Raw genomic sequence first — 21,175 nt, 5'->3', positions numbered from 1 at the left:
ATGGCTGTGTAATTAATGCTGTATAGTATGTTCGGAATAAAAGAACTGTAGTTCTCAAGATTGTTCTTCATAAGGACTGCATTTAGCAAATAGGCTTGATTTTCCTACGTTGCAAACGTGTAGAAACTGGATGTGGATTGTTGGATTGTTTCACTTTCATGTTTTGGCTTTGACTCTTACTGCTTTTGGGTTTTAGTGATGAAAAAGTGTTACCGTGTCTTTAGCTGACTCTTCAACTGACTCTGGATTTGTCCCCATTCCCTGCACCCTGCTGGTCTATTCAAAATGGTGTGTAGAGTCTTCGATTAGACTTGCTGGTATTGATTAAACTGTAGATTTTTTTTTTTCTTCTTTCTCATTTTAAAATATGTTCTATGTATTTTTAAGAGCTCCATGCTGGATGTCACAATTGCAGGATTCGAGTTAGTTTGTTTAAACAAAAAAACCCCAACAAAAACTGGAAGTCTGCATTTTTTCTGCATTGTTGTTTTTACATTTATTTAATGGCAGTCATGATAAAGTCTGATTTATGTAGGGTTTGTAGCATAGACTCAGCTGTGGTTTTCTACAAGCAGAATTGTAGAGAGCTTTAAGTGTTTGTAGAAGTTAGACAATGACAATATTTGGTGCTGCGCCCTGGCTGAAATATGTGGCTTGTAAAGTCAAGATACCAACATACATGGTCTCTTTTGTGGAGCTGGACTATGTGGGTCAGTGTTGCTGCTCTCTCTTCGGGCCCACCCATTAAGTCTGTTCTCCATGTAGTTGGACTACAAGGGCTAAAATCAAGATAAATGCATTTTCAGGGTTTCTTTTGTGGACTATTGAAATTAAATCTCACGTGGGTTTTGGTTTGGGTTTGGTTTTGTAGGGTGGTGTGTGTTTGGTTTTTTTTTAATATTAATTGCAGTGCACTCACTTCTTGAGAGCAGTCAGGATTATGACTTCCTTCCTTCCAGGCTGTTTTTCAGCACTGAGAATTGTCTTCTAAATATTTGGTCCAAACTGGCAGATTCATGCTCCATCAGAGAGACCTGCTTCCGAATCATTCCTGGCGCAGTAACTTTTCCAGAAGGAACACAAACACTTACAGTTTCTTCCTTCCCTCACCTTCTGTCATACTGACCATGTAAAAATAACTATTTGTGTTTAAATTTGAATTGTTTCCTTTTGCTAGTCTCCAAATTAGGCGTGCTCCTTAAGCTATCTTCTGCTAAGCCAGCTTGGAGGTGTCAGGACCTGGCTTGTTGGGGCTGAACCCGTACGCTAGGCTGAGGTACAACCAGGGCAGCTGAGGGTCTGCTGGCTGGGAAGGCAGCAAAATATTTGTTGCAGTTGGTGTTTGGGGGGTGGGGGGTTGTTTGGTTCAGTTTTTGTGTGTGTGTGTGTGTTTTTCTTAAGATCTTCAAAAATTACATGGCGTGCTGTACACATGACACAATACCTCTGTCCCAGTTGAGGCAAACAGCTGATCCTTGGTAATGTGAGCTCAGCTTTAGGTTGCGTTGCGAGTTGCCAGATCCGGGGATGAATTTCCCAGTAGAAAAGGAACGTTATCTTTTGAATTTGGTTGGCTAACCCTCTACTAAAAGTGGTCTCGCAATGTTTGCAAGCTAGGCCATGTCATAGTCTTGTATCATATAGCCAGGATTATTATAAACAGTGAAATGCTTTGCTCTGTCTGCACGGTCACGTTTAGTTTCATGGGTTTGGGGATGAGACTTCAAAACCAAGCACTGATCCTTGACTTTTCGTGTGGTAGGCACCCTACGATGCTAAGCAGACCCAGTACAGCAGAAGATAAAACAGTTACCAGTGTCTTGTCAGGGAAACCAGATTCTTCTGAGTTTATAGGGATTCAATATATCCCCTTGCAATTACTTCCAGCTTTGTAAGAAAATCGGTATTTATTTTGCTCAGGTTTAGGCCATAATTATACTCAGAGATCTGAACCAAGCTTGAGAGTTCCCTGCAAGTCATGGCATGAGTTTTCTCTCCTTAGTGTTCAAACGTTGGGTAATCCTTAGATTATTTTAAAGAGTGTTTTGAAGATACAGATTGTAAAGTAATGTCAGTGTCTTAAGATCTAGGATGCTTAACAGTTAATGATTTTCCTCAACATACCAGTGTCATTAGGAAAAAACCAGGCTATTATAAGTTGTTTTTCTACTCTCTTTTCCACTCTCTAATTGCAGGCTTGATATGGATTTTATCATTTAGGCAGCATGACGGACTTTGGTCAGTAAGAGTAGGAAATGACAGGGACAAATGTTTACTGTCTGCTACACCCCTCTGTTCCAATAGGAAAATAAAAGTAGGAACAAAACTATTTTATTTTTTTCCCTTCATGTTCCTCTTTGTTGGATGGGTGCGAGCTCATTACAAGGGAAATTAGTTGAAGAGGCTCCACATGGGATTCTGCTTATGAAGAACTTGGGGACGTCTAGAAAGACTAGATTTCTTTGAACCTGGGAGATGAGGAAACGTTGCAGCAGTCAAAGGTATCTGTCGTTCTCATGGTGGATATAGGATATTTTATGATTGGTGGCTTAGGGTGTTACATATATACTTGGGGCAGTGGGAAAAGTAAAATGCTGGATGCTGAAAAGGTGTGGGGGGGTCTGTTAAAGGAAGGAGCTTTGCAATGATCTTATTTAATGGGGAACACTCTAAACTGTTGAGGCTCTGGAATGACTGGGTGTCACAGTGGGAGCGGAGATCGCCTTGGCATCTTGTAATGGCTAACCAAGTCTAAGAGAAGAAAAGCATTTTCTGCATTTCTGCAGCTGTTTGCCAGTGCTCCACTGGTGCTGCAGGAAACTCCTAGTTCCTAATATTGTTAGGAATGCTTCACTGCCCCCTCCCCACCCCCCTCACGTTGCAAGCCTGAGTTACTACTGTGCTGGCAGGCGGCATACTTGGCACCAACAATAAAGGCAGTGCTAGAAAGATGTGTATTTAAGGAATCTCTAAGATGTATGTCAGGAGAAGAGTTCTTTAGCTGGAAGCTGGTGCCATAATGGAGTTACATCTGTTTGTATTGAATAAACAGGAATTTAATTGAGTCCTCGGAAGACCACAGTTCTCTACTGGAAAAAATGGGTGTTGTAGGAACTCTAGATATAGCCATGCTAATTCTTGTAAATCTCTCAGCTTCTTTCCATGCCCCTAAACATAGGGTTTGCAATCCCTAATGGGGTATGAAGACACCGCATTGAAGTGGCTTTACTTGGCACTGTGCTAAGACTTTCTGGTGCCTTGAGCCGTAACACAGCTTGATTCTGGCACCATCGCTGCACTGCAGTTCATAGAGGAGGGCTCTTCTTATCATATGTGCAGAGCGAGGAGCTTTTTATTCCTCTAGGACTAATAGCAAGACTGTGTCTTCACCGTGAAGCACCAGAGGTATATGCATGGGGCAGTGTACTGATCATTATTACTTTTTAAAAAATAAATATTTTCTCCTCCTTAGCTACCTTAAGTATTTTTAGATTTCACCCAAAACAACTGGATGTGGAATTAGGAGGTACTGGGAGGTAAGGTGCTGCTCGAGTGACAACTGTTTCAGCTTTTCCTGCGGTTGGGCAGACCATGTTTTGCACGAAGTCACTTGACAGTTTTTAATCAGGAGAAACCAGAAACTTGTCCCGTTTCAGGTACTGAGTTACAGTCTACACTTTAAACAACGGACCCTTTAGATGTTAGTATGCAGTATTGCACTTCAGCCCGACTGTGAATCAGCTATCTTTGTACTGAGCCTCGAGGTAATGCTTTTCGGTCTTTGTCAGCTCATTTGGACTTCTGACAGCTATTGAGAAAGTCGGGAAGAGGATTGGCTTCATTTCCTCTGATCTGTTGAAACTTTTTGTTTCTTCCTTACTTCAGCTGGTGCAGCTGAGGACTTTATTTGGAGTCTGAAAAAAAGAGGGTTAGGTTATTTGAATTGGAAAACCCTGCTGGAGTGGGGAGTTTCGGCTTTAAGGATGCCCAAAAGCTTGGGTTGGATCTAGGCGGCTTGTTACCAGCAAGGCAGCTCTTTGCACGAAGAACTGCATCCGTTGGTGTTTTGGATAACCTTTAAGGTTTCAGCTTGGTGTAAAGTGTGTAAACACATAGTCTCCCTTGCAGACAGATGGATCAGCGCTCTGTCTGTGGCATTGGCATCTGTCAACAGCAGCTGTCACTTGGGATGCAGAGGTGAGCAGTCCCTAAGAAATGTTTTTCCAGTGGGTGCTGCTTGTTAGAAATCCCTGCAGAGAATCTTGCTCTCACCTCCTCCTGAGTAGCCCAGACATTGTTAAAAATAATAATAATAATAATAATAAAAATGCTGCAGTAGTTGGCTTCTCTCTTGTGTCGGGTTTGGGGGAAGACTGGGTTTGGCTAGTCGAGGAGGCACGTAAGCAACTCTGGAAGAATTTTTATTATGGCTTCAGAAGTGAGAAACAGTTCCAGTTGGTGTTTTCACTGTTAGGATGTATTCTTAGGTTTTGATGTTTAGCAGTAAGTTGTGCTTGGGTAAAACATTGACTTTTAGGTTAAAACCATCAAAGAAAAGAAAAATAGCTGATGTCGCCTATGTCTACATCAGCAATAAATGCAGCCTATAGAAATGGATCTATGGAAGGGAGCTGGCGCTGAGGACTGTACGTCTGCCCGGTGTGTGTTTGAAGGGCTTTTACATCAGATGAGCTCCAGGTGGGCCCGGCAGCCCGAGTGCCTTTTGGCTGCTGGGGTGTGCTGGGCGTGCGCGCTCAGCGCCTCTTCTCGTTCCAGTCCCTCTGAAGGTCATATGCTCCGAGGCTGGGCTGAGCTACAAACCAGAATACGGTCGGGTGAGTCTGGCTTCAGAGGAGCCTCTGGTCAGAGCTGAGATGGGGACGGTGACCCACCAGCCCTGTGCAGGGGCTGGAACAGCCAGCTTGGTGGGGCCGTGCTCCCGAGCTCAAACGTGGCCTTGGCCAGTGTCCTCTGCCCAAACCTCTGATCCCACGCAGGAAAGGAGCATCAAAGAGTGAACTGATGCTGTATCCAAAAGGTGTATTTTGCTCATCAAATTAACTTCGGAGTAATGCTTGAACTTGATGTGGTCTTTCTTCTGTAGACCTTCACAAACACAGCCACGTTGCGGAGGCTGGGCTGCTTTCTCCAGCAGTCAGATTTTGCCGTGGTTTCAAGCAGTTACAAGTCGCTTTAGTGCCATCAATAGCCATGGTCTTCCACAGCAGAGGTGAAATTGTTTGAAAGGCCAGGAAGATGCTGCTGATTTTTCAACCTTGATTAGCAGTCATCTTCTTTCTAAACAGTCATCGCCTTTCTGAAAACTTGAGTGTTCTCCAAAGGTGGCTGCCCTGTGGTTTACTTACCAGGTTTGCTAAATAACGTATTTTAAAATCAATGCCTTTAATGTGATGCGTTTGGGGAGTGGGGGGTGTGTGTGTGTTGGGTTACTTTTAGAGTTGAAGCATTAAAAGTGATAGAAGTTAATCTTTTGGTCGTGATCCTGGCAAAGGCTTTTTTTTTTCTTTTTTTTTTTTCTTTTCTCTTTCTAGCTTCATTAGAAGTCTGTTACAGTCTGTCTTCTCTTCTTGGCTCGGTTTCTTCCCTTCATTGATAAGAAAGAGATAAAAAAAAAGAAATATTTTTTTAACATTATGATGTCAGAGGTAGTTAATCTTGGTTTAGAGGGAGGAGACCAGAATACGTGTTGAAAAGGCACAGAAAGAAATAGGAGGTTTGTTTTCTAGTTAAGTGTTTGCTCTTTTATTTAAAGCATTGCAGCATAACTGTTGGCCTTGATTAAGTTGTCTGATTTTTTTTATTCTTTTTCTTTTTTCCCCATGAGGGAAAACAGTTTGATGGATCACCAAAGGTGACTTTTTTCCTTTAAAGCCTCAGTTCCGGATTCAGTAGTTACATATGGATCTCAGATTACATTAAAAAAAAGTAATTTGCCTAAGGTTCTTTTGATGTCTTTGCTGGAGACATATGGGTTTTTAGTAGATTTCTGAATGCTTTTTGATAGCTTTTGGACAGTAAGTCGTAAATAAGTCAAGTTTCCTGAATTTCAGTAGGTACCTCAAATCCTTAGATGTGTCATGGGAGTCTTATGGCTGATCTTCTTCTAAACACCTGCACCTGATAGAAGTTTGTACTACTATTATTTGCATCTCTAAGGTAATAGGTAAATATTATCTTTGCTCAGTTTGTTTATTTTTACTTCCCTAGTAAAATTTGCCCTAAGGAAAGGTTACTTTCAGTGCAGTTCTGTGTCAATCCACCAGATGACACTTGATGCTTAAAGATGGAAAGATGAGTGGACTTGCATTAAAAATTCTGTATTCCTTTGTTGATTCAGAAAAAGAGTAAAATTCACAACTTATTTCCAAAATGTTTTCATATGGTCCTTGTAAAATTTTAGAAAACAGAGTAGACCAATGAGCCAGAACACTTTGCTGTAGCGATATTTTTTTTTTTTTTCTTAAGTATATCAAATATTATGTTGTAAAGAGTTCTGGGTGATGTTTTTTATCAGCCTGGACTCATGCCATCAGATACCGAACTTGGGAGATACCGACCTTGGGGTGAGCACCAGGAGGAACGCAGTGATGGAAGAAGTGGGGCGCAGTCCCTTTGTGAGAGATGCTGGAGCCATGTACACCTGCAGCTTCGTGCTTGTACCGTATTTATCTCAGCAATACTTTTGTACCTCTGTCACAGTTTCTCACTTCTGTTCGTCCTAAGAAGCAGTTTGTAATTAGAGGGAGGGAAGTACGAGACAGGTTGTATTTAGCTGTTCCAGGTCAAACTGTGTGGTATTTTAGGAGGCTTATAGATGTGTGAAAAGGCTCAGTGGCTGATTGGTAAGAAAAATGCATAATTTTATATGAAGTAATGCCCCTCCTGTCAAATAACTTTTGTTGCAGCTTTTGCTCTCTTCATGTCTTTTTCTTTACCCTCTGCTGAACTCTGCTAAGGTACTGTGCCTAAGTAATGTGATCAATTAAACTGCAATTTTTGAAGTAACGTGCCTCACTGGTGGTTTTTAATCAAAAGCTTTAAGATTAATCTAACATTTTATTGATATTACCTTTGAAATAATACAGCATAAGTAGCTAGCACATGAACTATGTTTCTTCTACCGATGGAAAACATAAATCCATGGCTGTGCCTTCCTTGTTTTCCAAGGTAACTTACTTGTATTTCCTTTTTATTTTATTAAGCAGCTGGTTTGCACAGCTCAGCAGAGTGTCTGCTCTGAGGCCCTCGGTCCCGGAAAGCACTTTTGCTTTATGTGGCTGTGACCTGGCATTAGTGGTTCAAGTGACTTTCTCTGAGACACTTGACGTTCTTGTTTCTCTGTCCTTGATGCTATTCGTGTTGATTAAAGGAGCAGTGTTTAACACAGGCATTTTCAATCTGATGCACTGGGGTATGGTGCCAGGATTTGGGAATTGTCCTGGATTGACTGAAGTGAAGATTGGTCATTTCCCCAGTGATTTTTTTTTTTTTTTTTTTTCTTTTTTCCTGGTTGGAAAATACCAAATCATGGCACCTGATATAATTCCTCTGGAACACTTTGCATTTAAACGTGCTCAGCATCCAAGATGCAGGCAAGGGGCTGGTGGCAGCACCCCTGGAAGTCTCTGCAGACCCGCCAGGCAGGGGGACCAGAGTTGAGGTGTGCCCTGGCTGCTGGCTTCGCTGCTGGACCTGAGAGGTTGCACACAGTGAGATGTCCTCGCAGTCCCGAGTGCTCAGTGCTGGATTTTGCTCTTTGAAATTACCTTTTCTGATGAGCAGTACAAAGTGTGAAGGGCTTAGTGTTTTATCATGGAATTTTGAAATCACAAATTCAGTGCCAGTATTTTTTACTATTTTAGTAAAAATGAATCACCACCATTTCACCCACCCCAGCTGATAAACCTAGTCTACCTTCTCTATTTTAATGCAATGTAACCTGTTACTGTTTCTCGGCACAACTGGTAAACGGCAAAAATGCAGAACAGGAGAAGTGAAGAGGAATGATATTTCTTGAAGATGTGGAAATCATCTGCTTAGCAGATGTTTAAAATAAGTCTTGCAACTATTCCGCTTATAGATGTGTGTGTGTGTGTGTGTAGCTTATGGATATATGCACATTCTTGATAGAAAGACTGAGTTCCCCTGATAAAATCCATGATCAGCTAGTGACGTTGCAGTTTATGTGTTGGCACGTTCACTTGTTGCCAAGTTTCAAATCTCTCCTGACATTCATCTTGGGAAAATTGAGGATCGGTCATTTTCGTTAGTGGACCCTTGCTCAGGAATTTAGTTTCAGTCTGCACAGCTGGAAAGGTTGGGTTGCTTGTCTGTTCACGACTGCTAATTTTAAGGAGCTGCAGATTTATGCTACGTGGCCCACCCTGTAGGTTTCCACTGTCTTTTTCTTTTTTTTTCTTTTCTTTTTTTTCCTCTCTTTCCTTAAGTTGAAGAGAATACAGAGAAGGCTTGGAGAGTTGCTCATGACCTGGCCTAGTGATAGGTTTCTTTCTAAATGATTGGGGGGGGGTGGGGGGTGGGGGGTGGGGAAGGAGGTGGAAAGAGTGGAGTGTGGAGCTGCAGGCATCTCCTGAGAGCAGACCAGAGTGGCAGGATGGGTGACTTCTGGAGAGCTGCTTCTCAGGGGTAGATTAAGAGCTGCTGGAGCTGAAGGCAGGCGTGCATGGGTAGTTCTGTAGTTAAGGTCCAGGTTTGCAGTGTTCAACATAAATGAACAGTATTTTATTTATGGATGCAGGATTTAAGCTGACTTTTGCAAGTCTGCGGTTCTACATTTTTGGGGTGATATACATTGTCTTTAGCCCAGGCAGAAGTTGAAATGTTGTCTGATTCAGTCAAAGGGTCAGTCTGGGATCAGTTTGGAAGGATGGTTAAGAATGAGTCGCTTGTAGCATCTCACCCAGACAGACTGAACTTTACAAGACCTGACTGTCAGGGTATCTCCATTTAGATGAGAAGTGGACAACCCTAAACACAGCTTGGAAAGTTCTTAAATGTCAGGGGGAACATTAAAGTTTGTGTTTGGAGGGCTGGCAAAATTGAATTCAATAGTTGGTACCCTTTGTGATTTGAATCTGAGTTTTTCTTTGTCTTTTATCATATGCACAGACTAAAAACACGTCCTCATCTCTCTTCCCCTTCTGTCTACCTCCAGCCCTTACACCTGTGCAGTATGTTAAAATAGAGGAATTCCATGTCTGATTGCACAAAAACTAAGCTGGGATGAAATAGTTTACAGGCCATGGTATGCACTTGTCATGGTCCCTGCTGCCATCCCTCTTCTCTTTCCCTCTGTTACCCAAATCCTTTGGTTTTCATTTTCACTTTTTTCCTTTTTTTCCTTTTCTTGTAATGCTTATGGTCAACTCCTTTGTTACTCTTTTTCTTCAGTTTTGTCTCAAAACCCTGTAAAGGAGTTACACTGAAAACATAAAGCAGTAATTCTCAAACAAGCTGAACTTTTAAACTGAGTGTTGAAAGGACTTTTCAAATTAGGCAATGGGAGTTTATGCATCCCTAATTAGAAGCAAAGCTAAGTGAGCATGACGAATTTATTGATTATAAACCTCAGCCTTGATTAAACATCTGTTGAAGCCCCACTTAATAAATTACAGCAGATTATTGCTGCCTGAGATGCAGTTATGGGGTGTTTGTGGGGCACTGGAGGAGCTGCATCTCGATACATTTTGTAGGACCAGTAAGAGCAATCTTGGGCTTCTGTCTGCTGTGTGAGGCTTGCTGCAAGGGTTAAGGAAGTCTCTTGTCCTTCTTAAAGCAACTTGTTTCCTTTAAAAAAAAAAGAAAAAAAAAATCTAAAATCTTCTCAAGGTGTACTACTGAAGGGGACAAAAGATAGCACATACAAATTTTTTTAAAGGATTTGAACAGATCCTGAAGGCAGGCAGAAGACTGTCAAGTTCCAAAGGCAATAAAGTTATTTAGCTTAATAGAAGTTTGAGCTTGCTTGTGCAGAAAATCATGTTTTACAGGTTGGAGGAGAGTATAGCAGGACAATAGTCAAGAGGTGGTTCAGTGAGGCTCCAGTTTCGTACTGTTGGAAATAATCCAGGGGCAAGGGTAATTTGTTTGACTCCACAGCACACACATTTTCTCGCTGTGGGAAACCTGGGTACTTCTTGAATATGGTGTTTTGCCTTTCCTTGCTTCACTTGTGCCCTACTTTTTTTTCCCCTGTAGTCCAACAGCTCCAAATTGTGATTTTTTTTGTAACTGGTACAGCAGTTTTCCACCTTTTCCATACAGGGATCCTCTTTTTTCGTATTCATTTAGCAATATGGAAAGATATTTCCTCCAGAAAATGGGTTTCTCGAGCCAAGAATACATTGCCAAATGTTTGTCTAAAGCATGTCATTAGCGTGGATGAAACAAACGATAACCAGCCCAAATCCAAACCTCTTGGCAGCAAACTAGAACAAAGAACTCTTTTGACTGTCTTGTGCCAGCCATTTAAACGCATGCAAAAAACTGTGCTTAAAAGAACAACATTCAAAATAGAAGCCCTGGGTGCCATAAAATGGGCAAGTTAGTGCAAGACAAGAGGGCCTGGTAACTTTGTTCCTCAAGCCAGTGTGTACTTCCATGGCTATTTGAAATACCCACGAACAAAAGCAGATCCTTCTCCTGCAAAATACTGGGCTTGTTATGGGTCCAGAGCATTTCTGGTTTGGCTGGGCTCTGGTTACGGAGCAGCACTCCTCCAGATAGCTGTGCTTTGTGCCCCATAAGGATACTGCAAAACAGCGGCTGGCAAAAATCAAAGAAACAAATCCATTGATTTGTTTTTCTTTATCTGGTTCCCTTAAGAAAAACCTGCTAAATCTCAGCTGGGAGGTAATTGAATTTCTGTAATTGATATATTATTCCATGTCAATAGAAATGTTACTTCATAAAGTGCTTTGGGATTATAATTTTTTTAAAAGTCTTTTGTGTAATAAGATTATCATTAAGCCTGATTAATTATGATTGAACACATTCCAGAATCCAAGATGAAGGCTCTAGAAACAACAGGCTTGAGTTGGTTGTAATTTTACAGATCCTTGTATAGCCACTGGTTTTTGATGGGTGCAATACAGAAGTTAGTAGGAATGCCCAGTTGTCTGTTGTTGTTTTGTTGGCTTTTTTTAATTTGTATCGATACAGTTTCAACTTTTCCCTTGGTGTAGCAAGATGCACTGATTTGCCATGCCAGGCAAGTGTGCTGCTGCTGGTTCCTGGCAGGGAAACTAGGTCATTTGTGGCTCTTAAGCATGGTAGAGAAATGAGCAATTGAGTGAATTGTAACCTTTCTCTTTACAGCAAAGGATAAAATGAAGGGGAAAATTAAAAAAAGACCTTTGCTTTGTTTTACATGAAAGCATACACATGTGCAGATAATTGCAAAAGCTGCAGAATAAAGCTTTGAATGCAAAAGCCTTTTTCATAAATCAGGAGTAATAGTCCATACTAAAATTGCTAATATAATCATGGTCTCTTTGTTACTGTGCAAATTTCCACGGAGTAATTTGTCTAACACCATTTTTGGTGTTTCTGAATCCATTTGAAAACAGAGTAAGAGAAAGCAGAAGACCTCTGGGTCCAGTTGGGTATTTAGAGGAAAGCAGTGTCAGGATCTGCCTGTGCCAGTGGGGGATACTTGCACTGAGCCTGAAACCAGCGCAGGGGAGAAGACTCTCATATTGCGGGGTTCTGTCACCTTTACTCGTGGGAAAATAGCTGTGAATTCAATGGAATTCATTGAATTAAGCCTTTCAATTTCTTTGGTTAAGCTTGCTGTGTTTTAGCATGTGGGTGAGAATTGGCCTCTCCTTAGACCATCACGTATTTACATATAGATCCTTATAAAAATAAGGTTTCTGTTCTGTATGATATTACTTTGATATAAATCTATGTATGAGTCCACCTGCCTGTTTCCATCTGCCAATGGATACCTTTAAAAGCAATATTTAATAGAGTTGTGAAAGTAAATCCAGTGCTCTTCCACTAGTGGAGGACAAGACCTTTCAAACATTAAACCTTGTAATGGTGGCTGCCAATGACTCTGCTTCAGTGCGTCATGAAGAGGAAGCACGTTCTTTGAAAGACGTGAAGTTTTGCTTGGAAGCACTGATTTAAATCTTTTCAGGAAATTATTTATTTGCAAATACACTTACTGCTTAGTGCAAATGAATCCATATGGTAGAATAGTGTTCTTTTTGCCACTTCTTGCATGAAATGCTGTTATGGTGCTAACTTCTTTGCATGGTGTCTATTCCCTGCATGTTCCTTTATGGTTTGGGTTTTTTTTTTCTGCACAGTTGCATATGCTGTTTGCATTGGACTGTGACTAATGTACAAATTTGCTTTCTGTAGCACCGGTGATGTTCTGCCAGTGTTTGAGCAGGGGATTCCCATAAGAATTTGCCTGCTTTTCCCATGTGCCAGTGAGGAGTTGTGTGCATCAAGAATACATGTACTTTATTTATTTACTTCGGGGAGTGGGAAAATAAAGGCTCCCATTTACTTTTTTTCTTCTTTTTTTTTTTTTCCTGAAATGATGCTGCTAGTTTAATAGCTGGTGCCAGAGGGGGAGGCAGCTCTTGTCACGGGAGCTGGGTAGGACAACCACTGACCAGGAGTCCATGCTCCAGTTCGGTTCCTGCTGTGAAACCTTGGCAACACTTTCCTTTTTTTCCCTTTCCTTTTCTTTCATTTTCAAGCATTCTTTGTTTAGACTGTGAACAAAGACTGATTTTAGTAAGTATTTGTACAATGCCTATCTGGCTGGGCTCTGCTTTCCTTTGGGATTTTTAGGTACTTTTGCAGTCATAATAAAATTAAAACTAGGCACTGGTCAAACAAGCTGCACTCAGGGCGCTATCACCAAGAGCAAAGGCTGGCGTTCCACACCTCAGGTATTCCAAAAAATGTGTGGAATCCACAGAAATGCAGACGATGGGTTACCTGCATCATGCATATACACACGTTCAGCTAATTGCAGAGGTTCATTCTCTTCACTGCCCCTTCCCTTCCCCCCCATCCCCACATCCTTCTGCACTCAAATTAGTGCTGAGTGGAGGAGACCATAACCACTAGTGTACCCCTGTGGAGACCCCCTCTGTGTTTTGGTGGTCATGGGCTGTTCTTTTTTGTGTGTAGAGAGGATGATATGCCCATGAGATCCGGCAAGACTGACTGTCTGGGATTTGGGAGGAGGATGAATAAAAGCAGATGTAGAAAATGCAGCCTCTACTGAAGGTGTCTGCTTGCAGTTTGCCCCATGAGCTGTTTTGGGAAGGGTCCATGGATTAAGTGCCTCTCTCCTTACTTGGCAAAATAAGCGAATGTGACCATTTTTCAGCCTGTCTTTACTTCTGGACTTTTTTCTAGTACGAGGGTGATACCAGAGCTTGACAGACCTGAGCACTAACCATGTGCTGCTCTCACACATTGGCTGCAGAGATTGGAGTTTTTGAAAGAAAATTGTTCGTTGATGTGTTGTGAATAAGTTTTTATTTCTATTGCTCTTAAAGGGATGATGCATAAAATTAATCATGAAAAATTACTGTAACAGCAGCAAACTACCTCTTTGTGAGTTTGTGGTTATTACAGGGAATGATTGTCAAGGTGTGTATATATGTATATATATATTAAAAATATGTGAGAGCATGTGTATGTATATATAAAATCAAAAATTATGTATATAAAAAATTTAAAAAGAGTTGGCCTGGCTTGTGCTCTTGCTAAGGCTGTTCAATGTTACGCACCGTTCAAAGTACACAACTGTGGTTCCCCTTGTACAAAGGCTATCTTTGTTTTTTATGTGAAGTCATGGTCTATTTAAAACTCTGTGTTTTAATAATGAGTTTCACTGGAAACTGGAGGAAATGAGACCATGGGGGTTTGTCCTGATAAAAACCAAACTGGAAATTGCAGAGTCAACTGTGAATAAATATGCATGTCATTTTATTGTTTCTGCTTTCCAGTTTTGTTCCTCTTTTGTAAATGTTTTGGAAGAAATTGTAAAGTTCACATCAGTGACTCCATCAAAGTAATTTCTACTTGCTTTCAAAGCATATACTGACCATGGAAATAAAATGAGAATGGAAAAAGGCACTTCACACCTTTCCTATTTGTTTCTGACAGATTTCATTGAATTGTGCTTCCAGGACTAACCTCCTTTCCCCACTTCTCGCAGGCTCAGTTCTTGGTTTTCTTCAGACGTTCCCCTGACGTGTTTCCAGACTAGGGTGCTCTGGGTGCTCCAGAGACTTGCAGGCCAAGTGTTTGCTGCTTAGGTTGCTTATCAACACTGCCTGTTGCTGCTGCTGATGATAATAATGTCTTTACTAGTACAATGAAATTTAATACCCTTATTGAATGCGTGGTATGAAACGGTATCAAAAATCTCTTATATAAAGACCCATTTTTCTAGTTTTGTTGCTAAATGATTTTTTCATTTTAGAAGAATTAGCAGACTTAAGTGGCTGAAGTTATTTGGGTGTTTAACATTCTTTTGACACCAGTTGCACCCTGCAAGTGATTTAAACCTCTCTCTTTCTTTTTCCTGCAGTATCTTAGGGGGCAGTGTCTAAACGAGTTCCAGAAATTCATCTGAAGAAGGCAAAATTTTCTGTTTAGTTTGTTTAAGCATAATAAAGCAAAGATGTTCAGTCCTCAAAGGAATGTGTTTTGACAGCAGAGGTGACTGACAGAGAGGCTAGTTCCATTTTCTTAAAATTTATTTGGTTTTCAAGAATCTACCTTGCACCTAAACAGTGCTAAAACCCCATTGATGGCTTAATGCTTCCAAGGAAACTCCAAGTGGATTGGAACAATCATGCCTTCAAGTTGCAGTGCCTCTGCAGTAATTGCAGATTCAGGGGAAAACAAAACTTAAATTGATAAACACTGTTCCATATTTTTTTTATTGACATTTTAAACCAGCCTTTGTTCTTAGGGAAGCATCTGTAAGTGCATATGAGGAATTTTTCTGCTGTTGTATGAGAAGGAAATGCTGGCTATCAGCAGAGATGGGTTTTAAAATGTTGAAAACTTAAGGAGCCTTGTGAAAAGGCATCTTTTTTAAAAAAATCACTTCAGCTTCCTTTCTAGTGGCTTGGATGAGGTTAGAATATGTAGAAAACCTGTATAACTCACAAAAAGCATCCTGGGTTGTCTGTCTACCCACACAGTCAGCACTGTGCGGGAGAAAATTATAAAAATACATATTGCAAACCACAGGCCATCCTCATATATAACAGATACTTCTATAAATCTTCATTTTCCTGAGCTGGTGTACTGGTTTGCTCCTAGTTGTTTTATCAGGAAGCTGTAATATATTCACAAAGTGTTCTTGTGTAGCTCTCTGCCAAATTAATAATTGTAAATTTTTTGTTAGGTATTTAAATTTAAGACGACATTAAAAAAAATGGTTCTTTTGCATAATGGCTTGAGTGATTAGTTGCATCTTCTGGGTTTTTTTGTGATTTTTGCTGCATGCAACTACTGATACTATTAATACACAGCAATTCAAGTATATATCAGGTGTTTATATCAGCCAGATATGTAGTGTTGGAGTTCAGCAAGCTGACAGTGTCTTCCTTTGTTTCATTCACAGGTGAATGTAGTTGTCAGAGTATTAAATAAAGGATAAACACATAACAGGTATCTCCTTGTTCCCTGTTTTGCTGTGTACATGATTTGAAGCGTTAGTTTATCCTTAATAATGGCATTTGTGTTTTTTTTTTTTAAATTATATCTCTATTTTTTTCTTCCAGCAAGAGGTTATTGATAATCTAAAAGCTACCAGCAAATGAGAGATTAATTCTTTTCTTCTTTGCTTGTGAACAATCCTAGTAAAAAGCTTAAGAAGATTACAGGAGGATCACATAGTAATAAATAGCCATTCACTTGTCACTTTTGTTCCATTTATTCTTTCTCGATAAAAGATTAAAGTTGTTCTTTTTTCGCATCGGCTTTGCACATCTGATATCTTGCCTTGTTACTAGGAGACATGGTATGATATGTATGTTACTTTCCTCGAGCACAGTGGTATTAGCCACTCCATCACAGGAATGGCTGGTAAGAGTCTGTTGCTGTTTCAGTGTTTGGAAGCCAAGAACAGTGATGATTTTTTATTTGTTCAGGGAGCCTTTGAAGAAACCTCCTGGCTATCCTTTCCAGACATACCTGGATATGTGTGGTTTTTATAGCCATATAGAAATATGTATATTCTTTGACTTTTGATAATCAATATATGCTATTCCTGCGATTTCTTGGCCTTCTACTGTGCCTCATTTATTACCTTAGTCTCTCCCTGGTGGGCTGCCTTTTAAAGAAGAGGGTGATACGTCTGAGCTGCTCCCATGTGAATTCCCCTGATCTTGCTGAGCTTCCTTGGTAGTCAACAGTGGCTTTTTAATCTGGTTTCCTGAGGAAGTGAGGTTTATGCATTGTGCTGCCGTGTCCCTCATTGCTCTTGAGACTACGGGCTCACTTCAGAGCAGGTTGATAAAAGGGGTAAAGAGCTCTGGAATATTTTTTTTTTTTCTTTTTTCTACAATTCCTCAGCCAGATAGACAGGTCCCGAGAGAGGAGGAGACAAGTGGGCAAGACCATCAGGTTGACAGCAGCCAGCTGGGCAGTGGGCACGGGAGTTGTTCCAGCCCAGCCCCATGCTGCACTGGTCGGTGCCTGCTGGGGCTGTGAGGGGCACAGTGGAAAGCTGGCGCTGGTGTAAGGGCATACGGCCAGCACTGTGCCGGGCTGGGCTAGCTGAGCCCTGCAGGGCTGCTGCCTGGCTTTTGGCTCCAGGTGGGCCGCTCTGGTTTCTGGCTGTTTGGATTTTTAAACCTTCTTAGCCCTGCCCCATTGCTTGTTTGCAGCAGCTGGTGTTTTATGGTGCTTTTTTGCTGTGTATGCGTTGGCAGATTTCATTCTGCTCTTCCTTGAGTTTGTGTAGGAACTGGGATTTTGCTTTGAGTGAAACTTTGCTATTAGTGGTTATAAAGAGTGTTGGTGGGGGCGCAGGAAAGCATGGAGAATCACGCGCTGTGTGCTGTGGGTCCCGTGCAATCAGCAAAACTGATTTTCATTGTGCTGTCACGAAATAAGTAAGATTTGCATTTTATTTGTATTAGGCTTTTTCATTTGTGGCCTAGTAAAGAAGTGTTGAAATCCTTTTTGGAAAAATGGGTAGAAATATGTGGATTAGGCTGTTTGCTCTCCGCTTCGCGGAAAGATGGTCTGCCTTCTCTCTGGGGTTTCTCCACTCCAGCAGTATGTCTTCTAGGGACGGTATATGTATAAATACAGTATTACTTCATCTTCGTGCTGTGAGATGTTGTTGAGGAAAACATTTTTTCATACTCTTCCCACCCCTACCCCCATTCCCCCTTTTCTCAAAGAAAAGATGCTCTTGCACAAGCTGCGTGTTGTCAGCTCCAAACTGAGGCAGAAATTGCTGCAGTGAGAGAGGTCAGAAAGGAACCTGGTTTACACTCTTTCTCCCACCAGTTCTACCCTGGCCCTGCGTGGGTGGGAGATGTCAGCCACCTCTTTAGGAGCACTGGGACCCCAGTGGTGTCTCCTTTTCCGCCACATGGGACCGGGGGGGTGAGGCGGGTGCTGCAGGGTGAAGGCAGCTGCTGCTGGAGCAGCCACCACTGTCTCTGCAGAGGCTGCAGCCTGACGGGTCCTTCCAGCCTGTGCCCAGCTGGCTTGTAACTGCTCTCACAGTGTCTTCACCTCGGCTTTATTCCGCGTGTGTCCTTCTGTACGGCCCACAGCTCAGTTCCCTTCTCTCTCCTTAACTTTTTAAACGAGCCTGCTGGAAATGCTAGGTGAGCATACGGAATTCCGAGTGGATTGCCTGTAGTGCTGTGCCTGCAAACCCAGCGCGGTCTGTTGGCTTCTTGGTGTCCTCTGCAGGGCAGCTGAGGAGTGCTATGTGCCAAGGTGGAGCTCTCTACTTAATAACTATTGTTAAAACACCTTTAGCAATTCCAGTGTGTTCAGAGAGAGTGTGTGGGGACTTTCATCACATGCAAAATGTCAATGCATCAGTAAAGTTAATGGTAAACTGATGTCGGTGGACGTTGCTGTGGCTTTGTGGCAAATACTGGACAGAGTATTGTCCTTTGGTCAGGAACATCACATTAATGTTGCTGTACCTAGCAGCCCTTGTATTGATAAAAATTAAATTTGTGTGAAATTTAATTGGATTGGTTTGATGAAATGTTGTTGGCCATCCTCAATGGGATTCTTTTGCCGGCTTCAACCTACCATGGATTATTTTTGTTGACTTTTAATGGGAACTCTGGCAAGACCCAGGGAGGGGGAGGACAGCACTGGTGTGAAGTCAGGGTCTCGCCAGAGGAGCAGCCGTGGAGCAGTGTGTGTCAGTGCCCACGCTGCTTCTGCTGATGGGCTTTCTTCAGTTCTACAAATGGCAGCAAAGTCATTGAGGTGATCTGTTTCATACTGTGCGTGATAATTGTCTGTAACAGCAATGCTACCCTGCATTTTAATGATAGGCTGATGCACCTTATCAAGCCTTCCTGAAACTAGTCATCCTTGCTACAGCCTCAGCTCTGCAACAGGTTCATCCTTGTCAACCTACTGTTAATTGCAATCGAGCATTAATTCCCATCTGTGCAAATTCAAATATGTAAATAAAGTTCCAGCTCTCCAGCTCCTCTTTGGAGGGCTCTTATACCTCACTTGTTTCAGCGTTCCCCCAGCGTCCCAGAGAAGTTTCATGCTTTTCAACTATACAAAATTTGGTGAAAATGAAAATAAGTGCAGGTAAAACAACAGTGGTAGTAGTAAATCCCGTTTTCTTCTCTGGGCGTACAGTCCTGTGCAGCCTGGCTTTAAAGCATCTCCGCTGAGTAGCAGCATTACCATCAGCGAAGCCCCCTCCTCTTCCCACATTTATTTCCATGGTAACCTGAGGAAGGCATTCTGCAGCCTCAAAACTACTTTTGCTCTTTCATCATGCAAGCTGGCATTGTCAAGGGCTGAGTGTATTCCTACAGCTTTGAATGAATATATAAAAAAAAAAAAAAAAAAAAAAGGCTGAATTTGGATGGGCAGTTGTTATTTGGGAGGCCCTACAGCAGGAAAGAACAGGCAACCTTGAAGTGACCTAGTGTCCGTACATTGCTTAGTAAGGAAAAAAACAGTCTTGCTTCATTAATTGATTAACTTGGAGGGTGGGGGTTATCAGAATTACCCTTCTGTGAAGCGAATGCGGCAATTTCCTGCAACGGCTTTGTGGCGGGGGGGAACGGGGCAGATGGCTGGCCAGGCTGTGCTGGCGAGGCACTGGTAAGCTTGCATGCTGTGATCTGTTGCAAATCTTGCTTTCTCATGGAGTCTTTAATGTCTTTTCAGGTATCGTTTAGGAAATGGTGTCTTAGCAGATGCCTCCTCTTTGACTGTGTTATGCGTTTGCCTTTTATTGGTGCAGAAGTGGGGATGTTTAGCAGTCCGCAGTGTGTGCTCTGTGTGAGCAATTTAAAAGCTGGTAGTAAAGCGTTTGCTGTGTTTCTTGCAGTAATGAGCTGGATTGATTTTATGATCTCTGTGGTGCATGCTTTCTAAAATCCCTATTTATGCAGCATTTGCGTGTAGATGTTGAGAGGATTTTATTATATTTGAGCAGGCTAAGGCTATTTGATTGCTATGTGTGATAAGAGTAACATGTGGAACTGGTAGTACTTGGTGAAAGAAAACCAACTGCATGCAGACAGTATCTGCAAACGGGGAAGAATGAAATGATGTAAGTAATTATTTTTTCAATTATTCTGAAAGCAGAAACCTGTCTGATGTAAGCATGGTCAGAAATATTTCAAATGGTATCCTCATCTTCTATCATCAATTAATTGGGCAGATTATTATTTTGAATTTTCTGCTTATGTCTGTTTCCGTGTTGTCTTGAGTACGTGAATCACAGTGCAGCAATAGTATCGATTAAAATATTTCAGGAGTGCTGCCTGATCAAAGGGTCGGATTGCCGTTTGCTTGGCTTGTGACAAGCTGTCAGGATTTTTGGGTTTCCTTCATGGCATTATTTGGCTGGGGAGGGGTGAAAATGTAGCTTTCTTCTAAATGTGCCTGAGTACATAATGGCTGGAAGTCACCATGACAACAGGGGGACCTGGGTCAGATTTTCTCTCCACCCCTTCTCTGTTTTGTTGTTTTCTAAATATTTATTTATGCCTTCTCTGAGATTTTTGAGGGAGTACCTTAGGGCTTCTGGCTTCTGTTGGTACGGGACTTTTAATGATAACTAGCTCTTAAAGTAAATTATGTTTGCAGGGTTGTCTTGATTAAGCATAGTCCCACGTATATAATTTGCTGTTCAGCTAAAGTGGGATCTAAACAAGGACACGAGCACCTCCAGCCGGAGTTGAGGGTCTGCCGTTCCTGCGATTCTGGGGTTGCAGCCCTGAAAACTTCTGCTGAGCTCTTGCTTGGTCCTGGGGCCTCCCACGTTCTCGTGGAATTGCCCTGTGGGATGTGGAGCCTGGGGACTTTTGGAAGTTATGCACAAGCTGAGGTGTAAGAGCATCTTCGTTCAGGCATGGCTGGAGTTTGGGACCAGCTCGGAGATGGCAAGAAAAAAAGTCTTGATTGCGGTCAAGAAACAAACACCCTTCTTTGCTAAGGGATGCTGAATGCACCTCCCAGGTGGAAAGAGGGTAGAGGCTTTTGCAAGATGTGCTAGCTGTTCCTTCCCACTTGTTGGGACTCACTAAAGATGTGCTGCCCAGGGTGGAGCAAGATTTGTCTTCAGTTCCCATCTTGGTCTGAGGCACTCAAGTTTCACCACTCACAGATTTTACCAGCCTGCCAAGGGTTAGACTGTACAAGGTGCTTCAAGCTCTTATGAAGTGTTGGCACTGGTCAGAAGGGATTGACAGACCAGGTTAGAGAGGGCGTGCAAGAAAGGCAGCGGCTGCAGCACAGAGGTTAGGAGGCTTTGTTGGGGAGTGGTGGTGGGAGAGCATCGGGCTGCTAGTCTCCACTCCCACAGCTGCAGGCAGGTGCGTGGAGTTACACTTGGGTGCTTACTTTGTGGTTCGTGCTTTGGGGCAACCCAACTCAGGAATCTTCTAGGTGAGCATTT

The 21,175-nt window shown here is 42.0% G+C and overlaps 1 protein-coding gene across 4 annotated transcripts in view; it reads left to right on the top strand.

The window, feature by feature from the left end:
- The window catches only part of FGD3 (FYVE, RhoGEF and PH domain containing 3), a 111,696-nt gene that overhangs the window by 11,548 nt on the left and 78,973 nt on the right, over nt 1-21,175 (top strand). Inside the window, exon 1 of one of the 4 annotated variants that reach the window (XM_027812602.2) lies at nt 19,354-19,371. The exons of 2 other annotated variants lie outside the window; for them this stretch is intronic. The gene's annotated coding sequence lies outside the window, so the exon portion shown is untranslated. Of the gene's footprint in view, nt 1-19,353; nt 19,372-19,806; nt 19,826-21,175 lie in introns of those variants that run through there. One more of the 4 variants, XM_027812600.2, reaches the window with a different exon arrangement.

This window comes from Falco cherrug, chromosome 4 (genome assembly GCF_023634085.1).
Source record: "Falco cherrug isolate bFalChe1 chromosome 4, bFalChe1.pri, whole genome shotgun sequence".
Classification (NCBI taxonomy): domain Eukaryota; kingdom Metazoa; phylum Chordata; class Aves; order Falconiformes; family Falconidae; genus Falco; species Falco cherrug.
This window is presented reverse-complemented; position numbering and strand designations above follow the sequence as displayed.